At 46.8% G+C, this 14,553-nt stretch overlaps 1 protein-coding gene across 1 annotated transcript in view; it reads left to right on the top strand.

Annotated features, from left to right (window-relative positions):
- The window catches only part of LOC124548964 (major facilitator superfamily domain-containing protein 6), a 225,648-nt gene that overhangs the window by 85,851 nt on the left and 125,244 nt on the right, over nucleotides 1-14,553 (top strand). The window lies entirely within an intron of this gene.

Below are 14,553 nucleotides of genomic sequence, written 5' to 3'. Positions count from 1 at the left end.
ATGGTCGCCAGTTGCTTCTTTAATATGTCGTTGTTTCAGGATTATGTCACAATAGCATGAGAAAAATCGGGCCATTAGCGCCTGCGAGTGTCTTGAGCGAATTGAAATGGAAGGTGAGGAATTTCTGAGCTCTTTTGCGACTGGAGATGAAACGTGGTAACTCATTAGACGCCTGAGACAGAAAAATACGGTAGCGTCAAACCAATTCGCAATCTGCCAAAAAAATTATAAACGGCAATTACGGGCAAAAGTCATAGTCTCAGTGGTTCGGGACCGATAAGGCATCATTAAGGTCGAATTTCTGCCTCAGGGGAGACCATCCATGGATATGATATTGTGAGACCCTAAAGAACTCAAAAGGAGCATTCAGAACAAAAGGGGTGATTACTGAAGAGCGATGCGTGCCTGTAGCAAGACAACGCCCGTCCTCACACAGTCCTAGCCACCAAGCCGCTCTTGCACTCATTTAGTTGGGATGTCTTGAACCCGCTCCCCCATATTTCTGATCTCTGATCTGGCGCTTTCGGGATATATTTTCACCTCCTTGAAGGCATACATGAATGGAACTAAATTTTCAGATTTTCAGCCGACGAGCAGTTCAGAAAGAGCTTCTGGAGTGAATGAAAGAGCTGGCGAGTGTTCTCCGAGGAGGACATAAAGAATCTTGTTCCACTTCTTCCACGACTCGCGACATGCATTTAACGGGGTGGTGACTACGTGGAAAAACAGTCAACTACACTTACTTTCTGAACATCCTTGATATACGCGAATCTCATCACCGCCCAACCCAGAATAAGACAGTTCTCCGCTCGCTGACCACTCGCATAGGGCATCTAAGTGATGCTGAAAGTGTATCATTTGAGCTTAAAAGGCCAATGACTACAATACAAGATTGCTATTCACAACCATGGCAGCCAATGAAGAACGCAACATAGGCAAACATAATGAACTGCAGCCAACAGATTGCTCACCTTACGTGAAAATTTGTGACAAGTTCCTATGGGGCCAAAGTGCTGAGGTCGTCGGTCCTTAGGCTTACACACTACTTAATCCAGCTTAACGTAACTCACGCTAGGGACAACGCACACACGCACACCCATGCCCGAGGGAGTACTCGAACCTCCGACGGGAGAAACAGCGCGAACCGTAGCAAGGCGGCTCAGACCACGCGGCACACATTATGTGAAGCGCGTCAGTGACGGAATGGGTAAACGTCATCGTTGGGTTGGTATGCAGACGCTCTTCTACAGTAACAATAAGCTGTAGTATGTGTCAGCCTCCACCAAGGACAAAATATGCAGTAGGACCTCGCTAATCCGTCTGCTACGGGACAGGGAGTATGGTCGGAACGTAGAAAGGTCGGATTTTCACAGGAACACTTTCAATGGCCCATGAAATGAAATAATCGTATGGCATTGTTGGACGGGATGTCCCAGTCGGGTTCGGCCGCCAAGTGCAAGTCTATTTCCGTCGGCGCCATATTGGGCGACTTGAGGATGAAATAATGATGATGATGATGATGACACAACACCCAATCCCGAGCGGAGAAAAGGAATCGGACCCGGGTCCAGTGCATGGGAGGCAAGCACGTTACCACCCAGCCAAGCAGGCGGACTATTGGCCCATAACATCACAGTATAATACAACTTTAATTTTGAACGAGAAATACAATTTGAAATATTGTTCCATATCAAAACAGCAATAAAACGAAAATAAAACCCCAGATCTTACGTGATCTGGGATAAAACGGTAACACACTGATAGATCTTACACCAAAGAGTAATGCACAGTAGCACCTGTACTATAAAATGTCTGTATCGCGCTGTAAGACATTTACTGTTAGTGAAAGCTTAACATCTGTGCATAGCTTATTACAGTACTGCACTGAACACAACTGATTTGCATTTAACTGTTTAAAACTTGAGAAATCACACGGTAAAAAATACTCTGTTCTTAAGTAAGACGAAAAAAGTCTGTAATGTTCTTTTGCTTGGCAGACGACAGCCTGGTTTTTGTCGGGATGTTCCGCCATTTCCTAATCCATAAAGTGTCTATTGGAGTGGACGTAGAGTATTGTTCGATATACTGAAGAGCTACTTGTATATCAAAGGCACTTCTAGCGTCTGTGTGTGATACTCGAGTTGTAGGTTCATTGGCTTACATGTCGTCATCGTCTTCCTCGTTCCCATCTGTTCTTTGAGTCACATTTGACAACGTTCTACTGTGTGCTCCACACACTGTGGAAGTATGCAGGGCAGATTCTGACTGTGGAAAAGTACATACCGGCGACACCGGCAGACCAGTAGCTACAAGCATCCGGGAGCGCCAGCGCTACACTAGACTTGGACAGCACAACAATTCTGCGGTGGCCGAACACGAGAAGGTCTGCAGCAAGAGAATAAAATTGAACGAAACTTACTCACTTGTCAAGCAGCCAGGGACGGTGTAGGACGAAATCAGGGTGGCCACTGACAACTTGAATAGAGAGCATCCACTACCCTGGCTGCCAGCCATCAGAGCCCGTCGGGCTGCACAAATAAACTTCACACGCGAGCGGCGAGTGAACGGCCTAGTCGCCGGTGACTGCCAACAATGACTCATACTTTGAGGCAACAGATAACAGCAGATCCCCTCCTCTTGCACCACAGGGAATCAATCTAATGGAGTTCCCCAATCCTTCCACCGCAAGAGACTAATAACATTAACGGATTTTAAAATTGTGACGGAGTGCCACGCTCTGTAGACGAGTCATGACGAAATATAATGGCCGCTGGACAACAAAGTACACCTTGTGAAACGTCCCCTTTGGAAAATTATCAATGACTGTGCTAGTAAGCTTCTACGTTATTTGATTTTCAAACAGCTGAGCAAAACTGAACGTACTCAGACATTTCTGTCTTTATTTACTCTGATCATCACTAAACTGACACAATATTTTTTAGCGCAACGCAGTCTGACTTTCAATAATCCCTACAAAAGAATGGCCCTGGTTAACAATAACCTATACCTTTCATGAATCACTTACCCCACAAAAATCTTCGTTACTCGAACTACTGCAATACAGCTAGCGCCAATACCGCCAGCTACATAAAAGATTCAAACTACTGAAGGCACTAACTACTGATAGGCCTAGTTACAAATGAAAGATTTTGATAGAGAACAAACAATGTATTTACCTTAATAGTGTTATATATATTCATCGTCCGCTTATAGCAACCTCTCAAAACTCTGGCATCTCTCTCTCTCTCTCTCTCCACATCCACCACTGCTGGCGGCTCGCCTCCAACTGCCCAACGCTACGCGCTGTTCTCACCCAACTGCCCAACACTACACAAGCAATGTTCCAACATAGAGTTCAATCAGCCACAGACTGCACACAGCACAGTCAGTGATTTTCATACAGAGCGCTACGTGGCGTTACCAACATAAATACCTAAACAGCCTACTTACACTTGCTCTTTCCAATGCCAGGGACAAAGGGAGAGTGAGTGAGAGAGTGAGTGAGAGAGTGAGAGAGAGTGAGAAACGGGGATATAAAATTAATTATGCAAATCTGATACTAGATTCACATTGCTGGCGAGATAAGTTGATTGATAACGAAAAACGACTTATCATGTGACTAATTAACAATTTGCTCAATTAAATCGTTCATTTTGAGAATAAAAACTAATTTGCTCCAACCAACAACCACATCGATGTCACGCCTACAAGACGGACGATTGGCAAACATTCTGGTGTTCGCCGTTCAATACTAACAGAGAAAATCGGCTTTGCTCGGGTGTCACTTTATTTATAGAGGTGTACGACCACGCCCGTAACACGCAGCGCCTGGCCTTGCGCTTAATGTTTATGACGTGACATCTCCTGAACTATATGTTGTACAGTGATATAATTTTGCAGGTACATTCAGCGACACATGCGGATACTGCCTGCAAAATGTGTTGCGAACAGAGTTCGTAACAACGAAATAATAAATGTAAACGTGCGGCAGTTTATCTCGTAAGACTTCTTATCTTCTGAAGTATATTTCGTACAATGCTATAATATTGTAGGTACGTTCAATATGTTGATACTGTCAACGAAATTTATTGCGAAGGGAGTAAGAAGTAGAGAAATAATAAATGTAAACGCCATGCATGATGCGGCAGTTTTTCACGCATTACATAGTTTGACGTCATATCTCCTGAACTGTGTGTCTTACAATGATACAATTTTGCAGTTACATTTAGTGCTATATGTGCATACTGTCTGCAAAATGTATCGCGAATACAGTTAGTATTAAAGAAGTAATCAATTATAACGTCATGCCTCATGCGGTACCTTTGCTGCATGAACAGTGGAAAAGCAGAAAACAATAAACTGTTTTCCTTTCATCATTCTGTAGGGGTTATCAGTGAGAAAAAAAATTCTTAAATACTTGAAATTATGTGTAAAGTTTGTTGCAAATCGCTAAGTGCTCATATTCTGAAATATTGGATTGAATGAAGTCCGGGAATTCACGCGTCGCGTGCTACGCTGCTTTCCCAACCCCAACCCCAGCCCTTTGATAGGTAGGTGGTTCTTAACGACACAGCTATTGTTGCTTGACTGTAAGGTATATGTGTACCAAGTTTGGTTGAAATCGGTCCAATGGTTTAGGAGCAGATGTAGAAAACACACACACACACACACACACCACACGCACACACACACACACACACGCTCTGTTGCGAACTACAAATGTAACATATTTAACCTCGCTCTGTACAACATCATTCTTTGCCGTCGTCAAATGCAGATTGTGAAGAGTTGTCACCATTCCGATGCTCCGGCGCAGCAACAGCTGTGTAATGTTGGCCACCTTGGGTCTGTTGTACACCACTGCCCGCATCTCGTGGTCGTGCGGTAGCGTTCTCGCTTCCCACGCCCGTGTACCCGGGTTCGATTCCCGGCGGGGTCAGGGATTTTCTCTGCCTCGTGATGGCTGGGTGTTGTGTGCTGTCCTTAGGTTAGTTAGGTTTAAGTAGTTCTAAGTTCTAGGGGACTGATGACCATCGATGTTAAGTCCCATAGTGCTCAGAGCCATTTGTACACCACTGGTAGCAATTTCATAGTCTCTTCTTGTGTATCCCAATGCGGTACGCACGTTGTTCGCCATCCTGAAATGTCCAGAACGTAATAGAGCCTCGCCAATAATTGCCATCTAAAATGTAAACAATAATCATACTGACATTTGCACTGCCACCTCTCTTTCTCTTTCTCCAACTTGCGCACAAGCCTATATTTTGTTCTACCCTGATTGGGAGACCTCACTACCCGTGAGGCCATTTCCTAGGATGGCCTTCGGCGCGCTCTTTAATAATACTTATGGATTAAAATCCATCAAGATAATGGGGATATAAAATGTAGACTGGCAATGGCAAGGAAAGCGTTTCTGAAGAAGAGAAATTTGTTAACATCGAGTATAGATTTAAGTGTCAGGAGGTCGTTTCTGAAAGTATTTTTATGGAAGTGAAACGTGGACGATAAATAGTTTAGACAAAAAGAGAATAGAAGCTTTCGAAATGTGGTGCTACAGAAGAATGCTGAAGGTTATACGGGTGGATCACATAACTAATGAGGAGGTATTGAATAGAATTGGAGAGAAGAGAAATTTGTGGCACAACTTGACTAGAAGAAGGGATCGGTTGATAGGACATATTCTGAGGCATCAAGGGATCACCAATTTAGTATTGGAGGGCAGCGCGGAGGGTAAAAATCGTAGAGGGAGACCAAGAGATGAATACACTAAGCAGATTCAGAAGGATGTAGAGTGCAGTAAGTGCTGGGAGATGAAGAAGCTTGCACAGGATAGAGTAGCATGGAGAGCTGCATCAAACCAGTCTCAGGACTGAAGAACACAACAACAATCAATGGGTTATCTTATAATTTGGAGCCTTTAGGTTTAAATATGACCAAAGGACCCGAGTTCGCGGAGGAACACAGTTTCGTCACGCTCTTCGGAGAGTCGGCACTCACAGTCCTGGTAACCTAATCTTCAAACGGCCGAGGTGCGCCTTCAGTCCGGGACACAGGAACTGTTGTCCTCTCTTCCTCCAGTCGTGTTGGCCACGGGTGCCAATTCGCCCATTGCGGAAGTGCACTGTGGAGAGATGCCTAGGAGACCATCTCCCAGACCCAGGAGTAGGGAGGGAGGGGGTACACAGAGTTGTTCAAAAATGCTGGACGTGTAATTCCGTGTATAGCTGTAAAGCGGAAGTCGCCTCCATCTTAGCTCAAGGTTGTCTTTCCATCACTCAGGAAGCAGTCTCGTTTAACATCCTGTTGTTATCGAGTGTCACAATTACCGACCGGCAGCTTACTCCGGTGATTGCTCACACACCGTTATGCGAAATGCCACGCTCGCGTCCGGTGCAAGGAGTCCGTGAGTAGTCGTGTAGTAAGCTACAACGCGCCTCCCTTGTTTCTGCTTTTGTATCCAAACTCTGACGTAACACTCTCGTAATCACTCATATTCCCTCCCCCCCCCCCTCCTCCCTCCCTCTCTCTCTCTCTCTCTCTCTCTCTCTCTCTCTCTCTCTCTGGGGATTAGTTCTTGATTTTATTGTTTCACGGAACTTCTGATGTGTTTGTCTTGTATAGTACCTGGCTTGCAGCAGGATGGGAGTTGACCATTTACGCTGTTATTTGCGATTGAACCATATTAACCCTTTTAACAGGCTACTTCATTTTGTGTCCTCTTTTGGTTATAATATATATTCAAGCTAACCTCTCAAAATGCCTTTATCTGACTTCAGCTTTCCCCCGTCCACTTTTTATTAATTCTATTAGCCTGCTAATGGAAGAAGAATGCGGATGCCAACGCGGTCAAGAGATAGATCAGCAGGTGGGTGACCACCGCCCTGATAGGGAAAAGCTGTGAAGTTATTTATCAGCTTTTAATCTCGATCGCCGCTGATGCGTCGATTGTTTCGATCTTAGTAACACCCCGTTACGTGCAAGCTACAGAATGCGTTCCATAAGTAATGCGACCAATTTTTTTCTGACGCTACGGTACACCACAGCGTGTTGTAACCGGCTGGTCTAAGTGGTGGTGGTGGTGGGGGGGGGGGGGGGTGTTAGCTTCAAAACGCTCTTCGTCTCATTCGGCTGCGAGCAGCCGGAGAGTAAGGACGTGCGTTTCCGTCAACCTCGTTTTGAGTTTTTGTAAAACGGCATAATGGATTATTCTGTAAAGCAACGGTACGCTATCAGATTTTGCGTTATACTTTGTAAGTCCGTCACCGAAACGTTTCCATTACTTCAGCATGCCTTTGGGACTGTTTGCTTGTCCGAATCACAAGTTTGCCGATGGCACAAGTCGTTCATGGAAGGCCGAGAGAAGATCACCGACGAACCTCGCAGTGAACGGCTGTCAACTGCGGGAGTCGATGAAAATGTGACGGGTGTGCGCGTTTGTTTGAACTCTGACAGACGGCTGAGCCTTCAATTGATAGCACAAACTCTAAACATGTCAAAAACAACCGTTTTCCGCATTGTGACCGAAGATTTGAACATGAGAAAGGTGTGTGCCAAACTAGTCCCAAAAGTGCTGACCGACAAACACAAGCACATGCGAGTGCTTCGGTGCCGAGAAATGTTGAAAATGTGTGAAAATGATTCTAATATTTTAAACTCAGTTGTCCCTGGTGATGAGTCGTGGATTTTTAAGTACGACCCTGAGAAGAAAAGGCAGAGTTCAGAGTGGCACACCCCATCGTCGCCCTGTCCCAAGAAGGCACGCATGAGCAAGTCCAGGATCAAAACCATGCTCATTGTCTTCTTTGACGTCAGAGGCATTGTCCACCACGAATTCTTACCTATCGGGACTACAGTGAACTCAGCTTTCTACTTGGAAGTGCTCAAAAGACTGAAAAGGAGGGCCTCGCACACCCGAAGCGACAAGGACACGTGGAAAGTTCACCACGACAACGCGCCAAATCACAGCGCCTTCATTGCCAGGACCAAGACCCCATTGGTTCCCCAGCCTCCCTACAGTCCTGACCTGGCTCCCGCTGACTTTTGTTTTTTTGTTTCGTCGGTTAAAAGGAGTCATGAAAGGAAATCACTGGGACACGATTGAAAGCATCCAGGCGCATGTTACATCAGCTCTAAAGGACATTCCGGAAGAGGCATTCCAGGATGCCCTCCAGGCATGGAAACACCACCTCCAGAAGTGTATCGACGCAAGAGGGTGCTATTTTGAAAATTTTTGATCATTTGTACGAATATATTCAATAAATGATTTTTATGAATTTGCTCGCATTACTTATGGAACGCACCTTGTATTATCAATTGTCCTGTCGCTACAAACTGAAGACCCATAAGAAGGCCGCTGCAGCCGAGGCTGAAACGTCAGTTTTGTTCAGTAACAATAATTTTCCAACACGACGCGCCGCCATACCCATAAAACTTCCATGTCAACTGACCATAGACGCAGAAATCGACGCATTTAAACTATGAAGGTGATGGCTGCTTCTGTTTGACAGTACATGCCACTCTCTTCACACCGGTCTGAGTGGCAGAGTGGTTCTAGGCGCTACAGTCTGGAACCGCGCGACCGCTGCGGTCGCAGGTTCGAATCCTGCCTCGGGCATGGATGTGTGTGACGTTCTTAGGTTAGTTAGGTTTAAGTAGTTCTAAGTTCTAGGGGACTGATGACCTCAGAAGTTAAGTCCCATAGTGCTCAGAGCCATTTGAATCATTGGAACTATCTTCACCTACATCTATACTGTGCGAAACATGGATAAGGTTATGTCCCACAGTATTAGGGTTTTTCCCGTTCCATTCACGTATGGAGCGCGGGAAGAGTGATTATTCAAACGCCTCACGATCCCTATGGGAGTGGTAGGTAGGTAGTTGCAGTATAATCCTAGAGCCATCATTCAAACCTGGTTCCTGAAGTTTTGGAAGGAGGCTTTCTTAGGATGGTTTAAGTCTATCTTCAAGAGTCCGCCAGTTCACTTCTTTCAACGTATCTGTCTACGCCGCGGGTCAAACATACTTGCCTGCTGTGCTGCCCTTCCCTGTACAGTTCAGCATAGTACGGAACCCACGTACTTGACTAGGATTCTAGGGTAGGTCGCGCGAGTGATTTGTAAGCAATCTCCTTAGTAGACTGACTGCATTTCCCTAGTATTCTACCATTACACGGAAGTCTGATATCTGTTACACCCAAGACTGAGGCTATGCGATCGTTCCATTTCATATCCCTATTCAGTGTTGCGCCCACGTATTTTTGTGAGTTAACCGATTCGAACTGTGACTCACTGATGTTATATTCATAGGATATTATGTTTTTTCTCGTTATGTGAGGTACGCAGTTTTACATTTCTGAAGATTTAGAGGACCACTTTGAAATCTTATGAAGGTCTGACTGATATATTTGTGCAGCTTCGTGCAGACAGTACTTAGTTTTAGATTGCTGTATCATCTGCGGAATGTCTGTGGCTATTATTAATATTGCCATCAAGACCATTAATGTCCAACATGGACAGCAAGGAACCCAGCACACTTGCCTGGAGTACACCCCAAATTACTTCACATCTGTCGATGGCTCTCCATCCAGCACAACATGCTGCGTCCTTCCTACCAAGAAATCCTGCACCCAGTCACAAATTTTCCTGATACCACCATGCTATCGTATTTTCGGTGATAAGCACAGGTATGATACCGAGTCAAATGCTTTCAGTCCCACAGTCCTCCTTTTCAGGTAGCAACGAATATGTGTGCCATGTCTTGTTGAAAACGATACTGTAGCTTAGGAGGAGATGTTGAACATGTACACTGCTCAGCCGGAGCATTATGACTACCCATCTCTTAGCTGGCGTGTCCACTTTTGGCACGGATAACAGCGGCGACTCTTCATGGCATGGAAGCAATGAGGCCTTGGAAGGGTCGCTGGCACCACATCTGCACACACATCTAATTCCCGTAAATGATTAGTTCTGACGCCACGTTCAATCACATCCCAGATGTACTTGATCAGGTTCAGATCTGGCCTATTGGAGGGCCAGCAGATCATCTGGAACTCGTTCCTGTGCTCCTCGAGCCACTGCATCACTCCGCTGGCCTTGTGACATGGCGCATAATCTTGATGAAAAATGCCACTGCCGCCGAGAAACATGATCGTCATGATGGGGTGTACATTATCTGCAAGCAATATATGATATTCCTTGCCCGTCATGCTGCCTTACACAACTTCACTGGACCCATAGATACCCACGTGAATGCGTAATGGAACCGCCGCCAGTTTGTCTCCGTCCTGCAGTCAAGTCCCCTGGAAGACGACGGATTCGTGTCCTCCCATTGGCATGATGAAGAATGTATCAGCATTCATCAGACCATGCAACGCTCTGCCATTGCAGAAACATCCAGTGGTCACGTGCTCATTTCAGTCGTAGTTGCGATGTCGTGGTGTTTGGCACAAGCGTGGGTTGTTGGCTGCGGAGTCCCATCGTGAGGAATGTTTGGTGCTCTGTGTTTGCAGACACACTTTTACTCTGCTCAGAGAGAACCTCCATCTACCTGGCTGCATTGATTCATGGGTTTCAGTATGTCGTCTAAGAAAAATTGCGAGTTCGGTTTCAGATAATCTATGTATTCGGAATCGATTCTCCTTGGCATACAGGCGCTCGTTCTGTTCCAAATAGCTAATTATGTTTGAGCTCAGAGTATGTTCTAAGATTCTACAACAGATCGCTGCCAAGGATACTGGACGGTAGTTTCATGGTTCACTTCTACCACCCTTCTTCTAAACAGGTGTGACCTGTGCTGCTTTCTAACTATTGTTCACGGTTTTTTGTTCGAGGGATCTACTATAGATTATGAGACGCCCGCTAAACCCGCAGGGCAGAACAGGTGATTAGGATTGTGGAAAGGGCCAAATAGGCTGTCGGTTAGGTTCACTCAAAATTGCAATTTATTATGATTTAATAACACCTTTAAACCAAAATGACACATTGCCGAACATTTAGAACTACGAGTTTCAAAAAAGGCAATTACACTCCTGGAAATGGAAAAAAGAACACATTGACACCGGTGTGTCAGACCCACCATACTTGCTCCGGGCACTGCGAGAGGGCTGTACAAGCAATGATCACACGCACGGCACAGCGGACACACCAGGAACCGCGGTGTTGGCCGTCGAATGGCGCTAGCTGCGCAGCATTTGTGCACCGCCGCCGTCAGTGTCAGCCAGTTTGCCGTGGCATACGGAGCTCCATCGCAGTCTTTAACACCGGTAGCATGCCGCGACAGCGTGGACGTGAACCGTATGTGCAGTTGACGGACTTTGAGCGAGGGCGTATAGTGGGCATGCGGGAGGCCGGGTGGACGTACCGCCGAATTGCTCCACACGTGGGGCGTGAGGTCTCCACAGTACATCGATGTTGTCGCCAGTGGTCGGCGGAAGGTGCACGTGCCCGTCGACCTGGGACCGGACCGCAGCGACGCACGGATGCACGCCAAGACCGTAGGATCCTACGCAGTGCCGTAGGGGACCGCACCGCCACTTCCCAGCAAATTAGGGACACTGTTGCTCCTGGGGTATCGGCGAGGACCATTCGCAACCGTCTCCATGAAGCTGGGCTACGGTCCCGCACACCGTTAGGCCGTCTTCCGCTCACGCCCCAACATCGTGCAGCCCGCCTCCAGTGGTGTCGCGACAGGCGTGAATGGAGGGACGAATGGAGACGTGTCGTCTTCAGCGATGAGAGTCGCTTCTGCCTTGGTGCCAATGATGGTCGTATGCGCGTTTGGCGTCGTGCAGGTGAGCGCCACAATCAGGACTGCATACGACCGAGGCACACAGGGCCAACACCCGGCATCATGGTGTGGGGAGCGATCTCCTACACTGGCCGTACACCACTGGTGATCGTCGAGGGGACACTGAATAGTGCACGGTACATCCAAACCGTCATCGAACCCATCGTTCTACCATTCCTAGACCGGCAAGGGAACTTGCTGTTCCAACAGGACAATGCACGTCCGCATGTATCCCGTGCCACCCAACGTGCTCTAGAAGGTGTAAGTCAACTACCCCGGCCAGCAAGATCTCCGGATCTTTCCCCCATTGAGCATGTTTGGGACTGGATGAAGCGTCGTCTCACGCGGTTTGCACGTCCAGCACGAACGCTGGTCCAACTGAGGCGCCAGGTGGAAATGGCATGGCAAGCCGTTCCACAGGACTACATCCAGCATCTCTACGATCGTCTCCATGGGAGAACAGCAGCCTGCATTGCTGCGAAAGGTGGATATACACTGTACTAGTGCCGACATTGTGCATGCTCTGTTGCCTGTGTCTATGTGCCTGTGGTTCTGTCAGTGTGATCATGTGATGTATCTGACCCCAGGAATGTGTCAATAAAGTTTCCCCTTCCTGGGACAATGAATTCACGGTGTTCTTATTTCAATTTCCAGGAGTGTATTTCACGGCTGAGGGCCTCCAAACAAGAAATCTTAAAAGCCAACAAAATGAAAATGCAATTAAAATAGCAAATAAAATAATTAAAATATATATGGTATCACAGCTCGGCTGGAAAGCCTCAAGGCAAAAGTAGATAGAAGAAACATATGCAAGGTGCAATACAAGCGGCTGAGGGCCACAATTAAATTTTAAAATTTTAAAATATATTACCATAGTCTTTTAAGGCAGAAGGCAGCAATGTTTTTGCTTAAAGGGTAATTTCAAGAATAAGGTTTTAAGCGGCTTAAGGCCCACAATTGATTTTCCAAAATTCAAAAATACATAAAGTCCAGTAAAAGCAAGAAATTTTAAGTCATTAGCTATGATAGATTATAAACAGACAATTAAACACCGGTAAGAAGGACAATAAAGGAAACGGCACTCGGAAGCCTCCAGGGAGGTCGGTCTGCCCTCGTTCACTTAGGTCAGACAGGTGGTGAGCCCAGGTTCACTTGATCTGTAGGAACCCTTCCAGGGGACAGCCACGGACTGACCGACACAACGACTTGGTTGCCACCAATCAGTACTTGAGAACTCAAACACAAAAGATTGCGAACGTGATTATCCACAATGAAATATGTATTAGCTGTCAAAACTACACACCATGTTAGACAGCGACAACAGATGAGGAAAGGACGCTGCCTGAAATCACGTCAGTGGCCAGGGCAGGTAACCAGGACACTAACGGCCACAAGGCAGAAAATTCCGCTGGAATATAGTTAATTGCGCCGTATGGCGGCTACATTTCAGCAATAGAAACACCCAGTGTTGCTCACAGGAAAATCTCCCCAACAGCGAACCACCGAAACGAACCACACAATGGACTTGGCTTGGGTAGTTGAAACCACTACTCAACTTTGACGTCCTGGGTCGGTGAACCACGAGCTCGTAGCGATCGGACAGCTCCACACACGCTCCGACACTGCCCAGGGACCGCCAGTGGACCCAGCCGACTGCACCGAGCGGAGATAACTTCACTGGTCCGCAGTAACCGACCGACTCGCCGCAGAATGCCGACAACATCTAAAATAGTCGTCAGCGGAAATAACGCCAGCTACACACACACACACACACACACACACACACACACACACACACACAAAACCTGACAAACACTTGCACGAAGACCTGATCGATACCCAACAGTAAGCACTCACGAAGACAAATCTGGAGGCGATGCGCACACGCACATACATCCGACTCATGAACGCGTCGTCCGGTAGGACGACCGACCGACGATCCACCAAGACCGTGGCCAGGCTCAAGTTATGCATGGCGGCAATGGTCGGGCGAGCCATGTCGACGTAGACCTCAGTGCTCCAACCAGACTGCACTAGTGCCGCATTGCAACTCCTCGACTGGCAGGAGCGGACTGCGCTCCAGACGCGTTCCAACTGACTGGCAGACCCGATCTCACAACCTGGACTGCCTACGACAGACAACGACCGGCAAGTAATAACAGTCGAGCGAAGATACGAGAGGGGATATATCGATACGCGCTGCTAGCGCCGGTCACGGTCAGGCAAAGAAGCAACTCAGTGACAGTAGTAATTTAAATTAATGTGGTGAGGGGGAAGTACGTTAAAAACAGGGTGTAAAATACCTGATGGCGGGAACTCGAGCCACGCACGGCTCAGATTATAGTTAACAGAGGGGCTAACTCAGCCGCAAATTGCGTGTAGAATCTGACAGGGGTTCCATCGGGCTCTGGGGCTTCGTTCAGTTTTACGATTTCGTCTGTAGCTCAACGCCACTGACAATAATCTCTCTTACGCTCATCTTGTCAGTGGTACGAGGATTAAATTGGGGCAATACTTCTGTTTTTTTCGTTGTAAAGGAACGTTTGAAAATAGAGTTAAGCATTTCTGCTTTTCTTTTGCTATACACAGTTTCAGTTCCTGTCTTGTCCATGAGTGTCTGGACACAAACTTTGGTGCCACTGACGGCCTTTACAAACGACCAGAATTTCTTTGGGTTTTTCGAAAGTTCTTTTGATAATATTCTGCTGCGGTAGTCATTGAAGGCTTGACGCATGTTGCTCTCTTGACTGCCAAACGCGTTTCAGTCAA

The sequence above is a fragment of the Schistocerca americana genome, chromosome 1 (genome assembly GCF_021461395.2).
Source record: "Schistocerca americana isolate TAMUIC-IGC-003095 chromosome 1, iqSchAmer2.1, whole genome shotgun sequence".
NCBI lineage: Eukaryota > Metazoa > Arthropoda > Insecta > Orthoptera > Acrididae > Schistocerca > Schistocerca americana.
This window is presented reverse-complemented; position numbering and strand designations above follow the sequence as displayed.